Consider the following 8,495-nt stretch of genomic DNA (forward strand, 5'->3'; position numbering starts at 1 on the left):
TAATTCCCCGTTTTCTCTCTCCCTCCCTTCTTAAAAAGTGGGGTTACGTTTGCTACCCGCCAATCCTCAGGAACTACTCCAGAATCTAAAGAGTTTTGAAAGATTATTACTAATGCATCCACTATTTCTGGAGCTACTTCCTTAAGTACTCTGGGATGCAGCCTATCTGGCCCTGGGGATTTATCGGCCTTTAATCCATTCAATTTACCCAACACCACTTCCCGGCTAACCTGGATTTCACTTAATTCCTCCAACTCCTTTGACCCGCGGTCCCCTGCTATTTCCGGCAGATTATTTATGTCTTCCTTAGTGAAGACGGAACCAAAGTAGTTATTCAATTGGTCCGCCATATCCTTGTTCCCCATGATCAACTCACCTGTTTCTGACTGCAAGGGACCTACATTTGTTTTAACTAATCTCTTTCTTTTCACATATCTATAAAAACTTTTGCAGTCAGTTTTTATGTTCCCTGCCAGTTTTCTTTCATAATCTATTTTTCCTTTCCTAATTAAGCCCTTTGTCCTCCTCTGCTGGTCTCTGAATTTCTCCCATTCCTCCGGTATGCTGCTTTTTCTGGCTAATTTGTACGCATCATCCTTCGCTTTGATACTATCCCTGATTTCCCTTGTTATGCACGGATGCACTACCTTCCCTGATTTATTCTTTTGCCAAACTGGGATGAACAATTTTTGTAGTTCATCCATGCAGTCTTTAAATGTCTTCCATTGTATATCCACCGTCAACCCTTTTAGAATTAATTGCCAGTCAATCTTGGCCAATTCACGTCTCATACCCTCAAAGTTACCTTTCTTTAAGTTCAGAACCATTGTTTCTGAATTAACAATGTCACTCTCCATCCTAATGAAGAACTCAACCATATTATGGTCACTCTTGCCCAAGGGGGCACGTACAACAAGACTGCTAACTAACCCTTCCTCATTACTCAATACCCAGTCTAAAATAGCCTGCTCTCCCGTTGGTTCCTCTACATGTTGATTTAGATAACTATCCCGCATACATTCCAAAAAATGCTCTTCCTCAGCACCCCTGACAATTTGATTCACCCAATCTATATGTAGATTGAAGTCACCCATTATAACGGTTTTGCCTTTGTCGCACGCATTTCTAATTTCCTGTTTGATACCACCTCCAACTTCACTACTACTGTTAGGTGGCCTGTACACAACACCCACCACCGTTTTCTGCCCCTTAGTGTTTCGCAGCTCTACCCATACCGATTCCACATCCTCCAAACTAATGTCCTTCCTTTCCATTGCGTTAATCTCCTCTCTAATCAGCAACGCTACCCCACCTCCTTTTCCTTTCTCTCTATCCCTCCTGAATATTGAATATCCCTGGATGTTCAGCTCCCAGCCTTGGTCACCCTGGAGCCATGTCTCCGTGATCCCAACTATATCATAGTCATTAATAGCTATCTGCACATTCAACTCATCCACCTTATTACGAATGCTCCTTGCATTGAGACACAAAGCCTTCAGGCTTGTTTTTACAGCACTCTTACCCCTTATACAATTATGTTGAAAAGTGGCCCTTTTTGATTTTTGCCCTGGATTTCCGGCCTGCCACTTTTACTTTTCACCTTGCCACCTATTGCTTCTACCCTCATTTTACACCCCTCTGTCTCTACGCTCACACATTTAAGAAACCCTTTCCCTTTAACTCCATCCTCCACTATCCCATTCGACACCCCACCCCCCTTATTCAGTTTAAAACCACCCGTGTAGCAGTGGTAAACCTGCCTGCCAGAATGCTGGTCCCACACCTGTTAAGATGCAATCCGTCCCTTTTGTACAGTTCCCCCTTACCCCAAAACAGATCCCAGTGATCTAAGAATCTAAATCCCTGCCCCGTGCACCAGTTCCTCAGTCACACGTTCAGGTCCCGTATCTCCCTGTTCCTGCTCTCGCCAGCACGAGGAACTGGAAGCAAACCGGAGATAACAACCCTGGAGGTCCTGCTTTTCAGCATTTTCCTGAGCTCTCTAAAGTCACGCTGCAGAATATTCATCCCCTTCTTTCCGACATCGTTTGTGCCGACATGCACTACCACTTCCGGATGTTCACCTTCGCCCTTGAGGATTTTCTGCACTCTGTCCGTGACATCCTGGATCCTGGCACCAGGAAGGCAGCACACCATCCTCGCATCCCGTCTGTTGCCGCAGAAACCCCTGTCCGTACCTCTCACAATGGAGTCTCCCACTACAATGGCGTTGCCTGCCTTAGGCCTTTTTGGTTTTGGCTCAACAGCCCTATTCGCATCACAAGCCAGTCCGCCGCCCAGTGTAAACACCTCTTCTGTCCCGACAGCTTCTAAGTGGGTGAACCTGTTCACAAGAGGTACAACACCCGGGGACGTTGGCATTCCATGCTTCCCTCCCGTTCTCACTGTCTCCCACCTTCTCTCTTCCAGTACCGAGTTGGATGATCAGCAATGATCATATTGAATGGCGGTGCAGGCTCGAAAGGCCGAATGGCCTACTACCGCTCCTATTTTCTATGTTTCTATGATTAGATGCGTCGAGATGGACAAGTTGGGCAGCAGGGTCTGTTTACGTGCTCTATCATCTATGGTTCTGTGGTCAGGTGTTGAAATTCATCCCAACTCAGAATGGGGGGAGTCACGTGGAGTGAGACATGTTTCGGAAGGAGAGTGGGTGAAGGGCGACTGGATGATGCTTCCAGTCCGTTAGTTCCTGACCTCTTTTTCCAGTCTGTTGACCTGTTGTGTTGCCACACTCCCGTTTCTCTGTTTCATTATTCCAGATCACCAGACGTCCACAGGGAAACAGACCCATGGATCATCGACTGGAGAATCCACCCAGGAATCGTCTTCAGTCCCAGTGGGAGACACGTCCTCAGGTACCAACTCCTCGCATACGTTATCCCTTGTCCTCATTAACTCTGCAGCCAGCTTTTGGAGAGGGTGGTAGTTTGTTTAACAGTAGACAATAATCCCCCTTGGGTTCATCGACACAAAGTGCTGGAGTAGCTCAGCGGGTCAGGCAGCATCTCTGGAAAAAAGGAATAGATGATGTCTCAGGTTGAGGCCCTTCTTCAGATTTCACCCTTGGATTGAGGATGGTTGAGGAAACCACTCTAGAAATGCTGTCTAGTCGCTGAGTTACTCCAGCACTTTGTGTCTTTCTTTGTAAAACAGCACTTATAACAATATAACAATTACAGCACGGAAACAGGCCATCTCGGCCCTACTAGTCCGTGATGAACACTGACTCTCACCTAGTCCCATCTACCTGCACTCAGACCATAACCCTCCATTCCTTTCCCGTCCATATACCTATCCAATTTATTTTTAAATGATAACATCGAACCTGCCTCCACCACTTCCACTGGAAGCTCATTCCACACAGCTACCACTCTCTGAGTAAAGAAGTTCCCCCTCATGTTACCCCTAAACTTTTGTCCCTTAATTCTCAAATCATGTCCTCTTGTTTGAACCTTCCCTACTCTCAATGGAAAAAGCTTATCCACGTCAACTCTGTCTATCCCTCTCATCATTTTAAAGACCTCTATCAAGTCCCCCCCTTAACCTTCTGCGCTCAAAAGAATAAAGACCTAACCTGTTCAACCTTTCTCTGTAACTTAGTTGCTGAAACCCAGGCAACATTCTAGTAAATCTCCTCTGCACTCTCTCTATTTTGTTGACATCTTTCCGATAATTTGGCGACCAAAATTGTACACCATACTCCAGAATTGGTCTCAACAATGCCTTGTACAATGTTAACATTTCATCCCAACTTCAATACTCAATGCTCTGATTTATAAAGGCCAGCACACCAAAAGCTTTCTTTACCACCCTATCTACATGAGATTCCACCTTCAGGGAACTATGCAGTTATTCCTAGATCCCTCTGTTCAACTGCATTCCTCAATTCGCTACCATTTACCATGTACGTCCTATTTTGATTTGTCCTGCCAAGATGTAGCACCTCACACTTATCAGCATTAAACTCCATCTGCCATCTTTCAGCCCACTCTTCCAAATGGCCTAAATGTCTCTGTAAACTTTGAATATCTACTTCATTATCCACAACACCACCTTTCCTAGTATCGTCTGCATACTTACTAATCCAATTTACCACACCATCATCCAGACCATTGATGTATATGACAAACAACAGTGGACCCAACACAGAAACCCTGTTGGTCACCCTGTTCTGGGAAGGACATCACTAAACTGGAAAGAGTGCGGAGAGAATTTACAGTGGTGTTGCCAGGACTCGAGGGCCTGAGCTATAGCGAATCGATTGGGCAAGCTAGGACTTTATTGCTTGGAACGCAGCAGGTTAATGGGTGATCTTATTGAGATGTGTTTAATCATGATAGGAATTGATAAGTTCAATGTCTTTCAGCCAGAAAACTGCAACAGAGGATGGTGGGTATATGGAATGAGCTGTTAGAGATGGTACATGAGGCAGGTACAAGAACAACATGTTTATGCCACAGGGACAGATACAAGGACAGGAAAGATTTAGACTGAGGGGCAAATGGGAGATGATTAGGCATGCAGGTGCAGCAGGCAGTGAAGAAAGCGAATGGTATGTTAGCATTCATAGGAAAAGGATTTGAGTATAAGAGCAGGGAGATTCTACTGCAGTTGTACAGGGTCTAGCTGAGACCACACCTGGAGTATTGCGTACAGTTTTGGTCTCCAAATCTGAGGAAAGACATTCTTGCCATAGAGGGAGTACAGAGAAGGTTCACCAGACTGATTCCTGGGATGGCAGGACTTTCATATGAAGAAAGACTGGATAGACTCGGCTTGCACTCGCTAGAATTTAGAAGATTGAGGGAGGGATCGTATAGAAACTTACAAAATTCTTAAGGGGTTGAACAGGCTAGATGCAGGAAGATTGTTCCCGATGTTGGGGAAGTCCAGAACAAGGGGTTACAGTTTAAGGATAAGGGGGAAATCTTTTAGGACTGAGGTGAGAAAAACATTTTTCACACAGAGAGTGGTGAATCTCTGGAATTCTATGCCACAGAAGGTAGTTGAGGCCAGTTCATTGGCTATATTTAAGAGGGAGTTAGATGTGGCCCTTGTGGCTAAAGGGATCAGGGGGTATGGAGAGAAGACAGGTACAGGATACTGAGTTGGATTATCAGCCATGATCATATTGAATGGCGGTGCAGGCTCGAAGGGCTGAATGGCCTCTACTCCTGCACCTATTTTCGATGTTTCTATGTTTCTATATGAAAATATACCAAGGACAAGTGAATAAAAGGTATGGAAAGATGAACTCAAAGCCAGCAACGTGCATTAAGGAAAGGTGGAGCCCACAATGGTCCCTTGTTGGCTGTGGAGAAGGTGAACAGTGAACCTAAGTACCAACAGTGAAATTAAGCAGGATGACAATGAAACTAGAACGATGACTCGGGTGGGGAGGGATGGAGAGAGAGGGAATGCAAGGGTTACTTGAAATTAAAAAAATTCCTAGAACAGTGGGTGCAGGAGTTGAGGTTGGAAGTGGTGCAAGTGAATGTCTGCCTCACCTGAAAGGAATGTCGTGGTCCCTGGACAGAGTCGAGGGAGGAGGTATACAGATCATTTATGTTCCCAAAAATGGGAACTTTTCCCAAAATGCTCTCCCACTGAAACATCTGGCCAGGCTTGTGCCCTGGATCAGTGAATGGCAGGGCCATGGGAAGTGCTGTAGAGCAGCAAGATTTAGGAGTTCCTGTACACAATCCCCTGAAGCTGACATTACAGGTCGATAGGGTGACAAAGATGGCTTTTGGTACATTGGCCTTCATCAGTAAAGGTGTTGATTATATAAGTTGTGATATCATGTTGCCATTGTGCAAGACGTTGGTGAGGCCACATGTGGAGTGTGCATTCAGTTTTGGTCACCCTACTGTAGGAAAGATGTTCTTAAGCTGGAAAGAGCGCAGAGATGATTTACGAGAATGTTACAAGGAACTCAATGGCCTGAGCTCTAGGGAGTTGTTGGGCTGGTTGGGAATTTATAACTTGGAGTGCAAGAGGTTGAGGGGTGATCTTATATAGGGGTATAAACATGAGGCTAAATGCACAGCATCTTTTATCTAGGGTAGGGGAAGCAAGACCCGCAGGACATGGCCCCCACCCTGTCACTAACCCACTTCCCTTGTGACCAAGCTCACAATCTCCCATGTTCTAACAGCAGGATTAGGTAGTTCGGCCCATCAGTTCCACTCTACCATTCACTCTATCTTTCCCTCTCACCCCCATTCTCCTGCCTTCTCCCCATAAACACTGACACCCATACCAATCAAGCATGTATCAATCTCCACCTTAAAAATATCCATTGACGTGGTCCCCACAGCGTTCTGTGGCAATGAATTCCACAGATGGCTAATGAAATTCCTCCTTATCCCCTTTTATTCTGCGGCTATGGCCTCTGGTCCTAGATTCTCCCACTTGTGGAATTATCCTCTGCATTCACTCAATCCATCGGTAAGTTTCAATGAGGTCCCCTTTAATCCTTCTAAACTCCAGCGAGTACAGGCCCAGTGCCGACAAACGTCATGATATGTTATCAAGATGACATGATTTGTTACTTCATTCCCCCACCATGACCGAGTGCTACCTTACCCCCTCCCCTGAAGGAACCCACCCCCCCAACCTCTGGACTCAGCCAACCCTCTCACTACACCTCCCCTCCCCGGGTACGATGGGAAGAGGAGGGGAAAAGAGAAGGGAGCGAAGGGGGAGAGAGGCTGGTGGGCAAGGGGGAGGGGGTAGAGAGAGACAGGTATAGAATAGAATAGAATGCCATTTTATTGTCAGTATACACATGTACAATGAGATTAAAAGCAGCTCGTACTCAGTGCAGACATGTAATTAGTTCAAAAAACAAAACAAAAGGGGGGGGGGGGATAAGGTGCACAGTTCTGCGGCGCTATATACATATCTATAAAAAGGGGGAGAGAGACGGGCGAGATGGCTGGGGGAGGGGGTAGAGAGAGCGGGGCGAGATGGCTGGGGGAGGGGGTAGAGAGAGACGTCTAAGGGGGAGCGAGAGAGGGGTGAGATGGCAGGGGGAGGGGGCCATGAAATCAGAGGGATAATGCTGGACAGATTACATTGAGTAACGGATGGAATGATGGAGTGGAGGGAGAGGGGATACATGAGAGGGATGAACAATTGTCGGGGTCACCAGACACTGGTGTTGGCCGTGCACTTCAGAGCTGCGGGATTATTACCTCCCCTACACCCACTGTCTGTTCACACTTTATTACAGATCCACCCTCCGTACCAACTGATGAACCCCAGGAAACAACACCTGAACCCCTGGAGGACTTGTCCACCACCCCAGAACAAGATACAAGCTCAGGTACCGATGGAGGGATGATTGGAGCAGTTGGGGATGGGTTGGGGAGGGGAACATGAGAAGAGAGGGTCTGGAGTGGGGGAGCAGAGAGTGTAGGGTGGGGGAGGAAGGGGACTGGAGTGGGGAGAGGAGAATACCCCAGGGAGAGTGGAGTTGGAGCATTGTGGAGAGGGTAGAGATTCAGAGTGAGGGGCGGAGAATCGTGGAGAGAGGAGGAGAAAGGACAAGTAGAAATGTATGAAACGTGTAAGTGTAGGAGGAATAAACGGCTGGTAATGAAGGAATGGGTGACTGGAGATCGAGCCTGTACTCACTGGAGTTTAGAAAGATGAGAGGGAGATCACATCGAAACTTACCCTATAATGAGAGGCCTAGATAGAGTGGATGTGGAGAGGATGTTTCCAATATTGAAAGAGTATAGGACCAGTGGGCACAGCCTCAGAATAAAGAGACATACCTTTAGAACTTTCAGAAAGGAATTGGTGAGGCCAATTCTGGAGCATGGTGTACAATTTTGGTCGCCAAATTATAGGAAAGATGTCAACAAAATAGAGAGAGTACAGAGGAGATTTACTAGAATGTTGCCTGGGTTTCAGCAACTAAGTTACAGAGAAAGGTTGAACAAGATAGGTCTTTATTCTTTGGAATGCAGAAAGTTAAGGGGGGACTTGATAGAGGTCTTTAAAATTATGAGAGGGATAGACAGAGTTGACGTGGATAAGCATTTTCCATTGTGAGTAGGGAAGATTCAAACAAGAGGACATGATTTGAGAATGAAGGGACAGAAGTTTAGGGGTAACATGAGGGGGAACTTCTTTACTCAGAGAGTGGTAGCTGTGTGGAATGAGCTTCCAGTTGAATGGTGGAGGCAGGTTCGATTTTATCTAGGGGAAAATAAGTGTTCGGCACGGACTAGAAGGGCCGAGATGGCCTGTTTCCGTGCTGTAATTGTTATATGGTTATAGGATAAAGGAGCTGAGGAGGATTTATTTAGCCAGAGGGTGGTGAATCTGTTGAATTCATTGCCACAGAAGGCTGAGGACATTGGTATCTCCAAGATGATGGTATTTTTAAAGTGGAGATTTACAGAAGTTGCTCAAAGGTTTAGAGGAGAAGGCAGGAGAACAGGGTTGACAGGGAACGA

This window comes from Amblyraja radiata, chromosome 49, assembly GCF_010909765.2.
Source record: "Amblyraja radiata isolate CabotCenter1 chromosome 49, sAmbRad1.1.pri, whole genome shotgun sequence".
NCBI lineage: Eukaryota > Metazoa > Chordata > Chondrichthyes > Rajiformes > Rajidae > Amblyraja > Amblyraja radiata.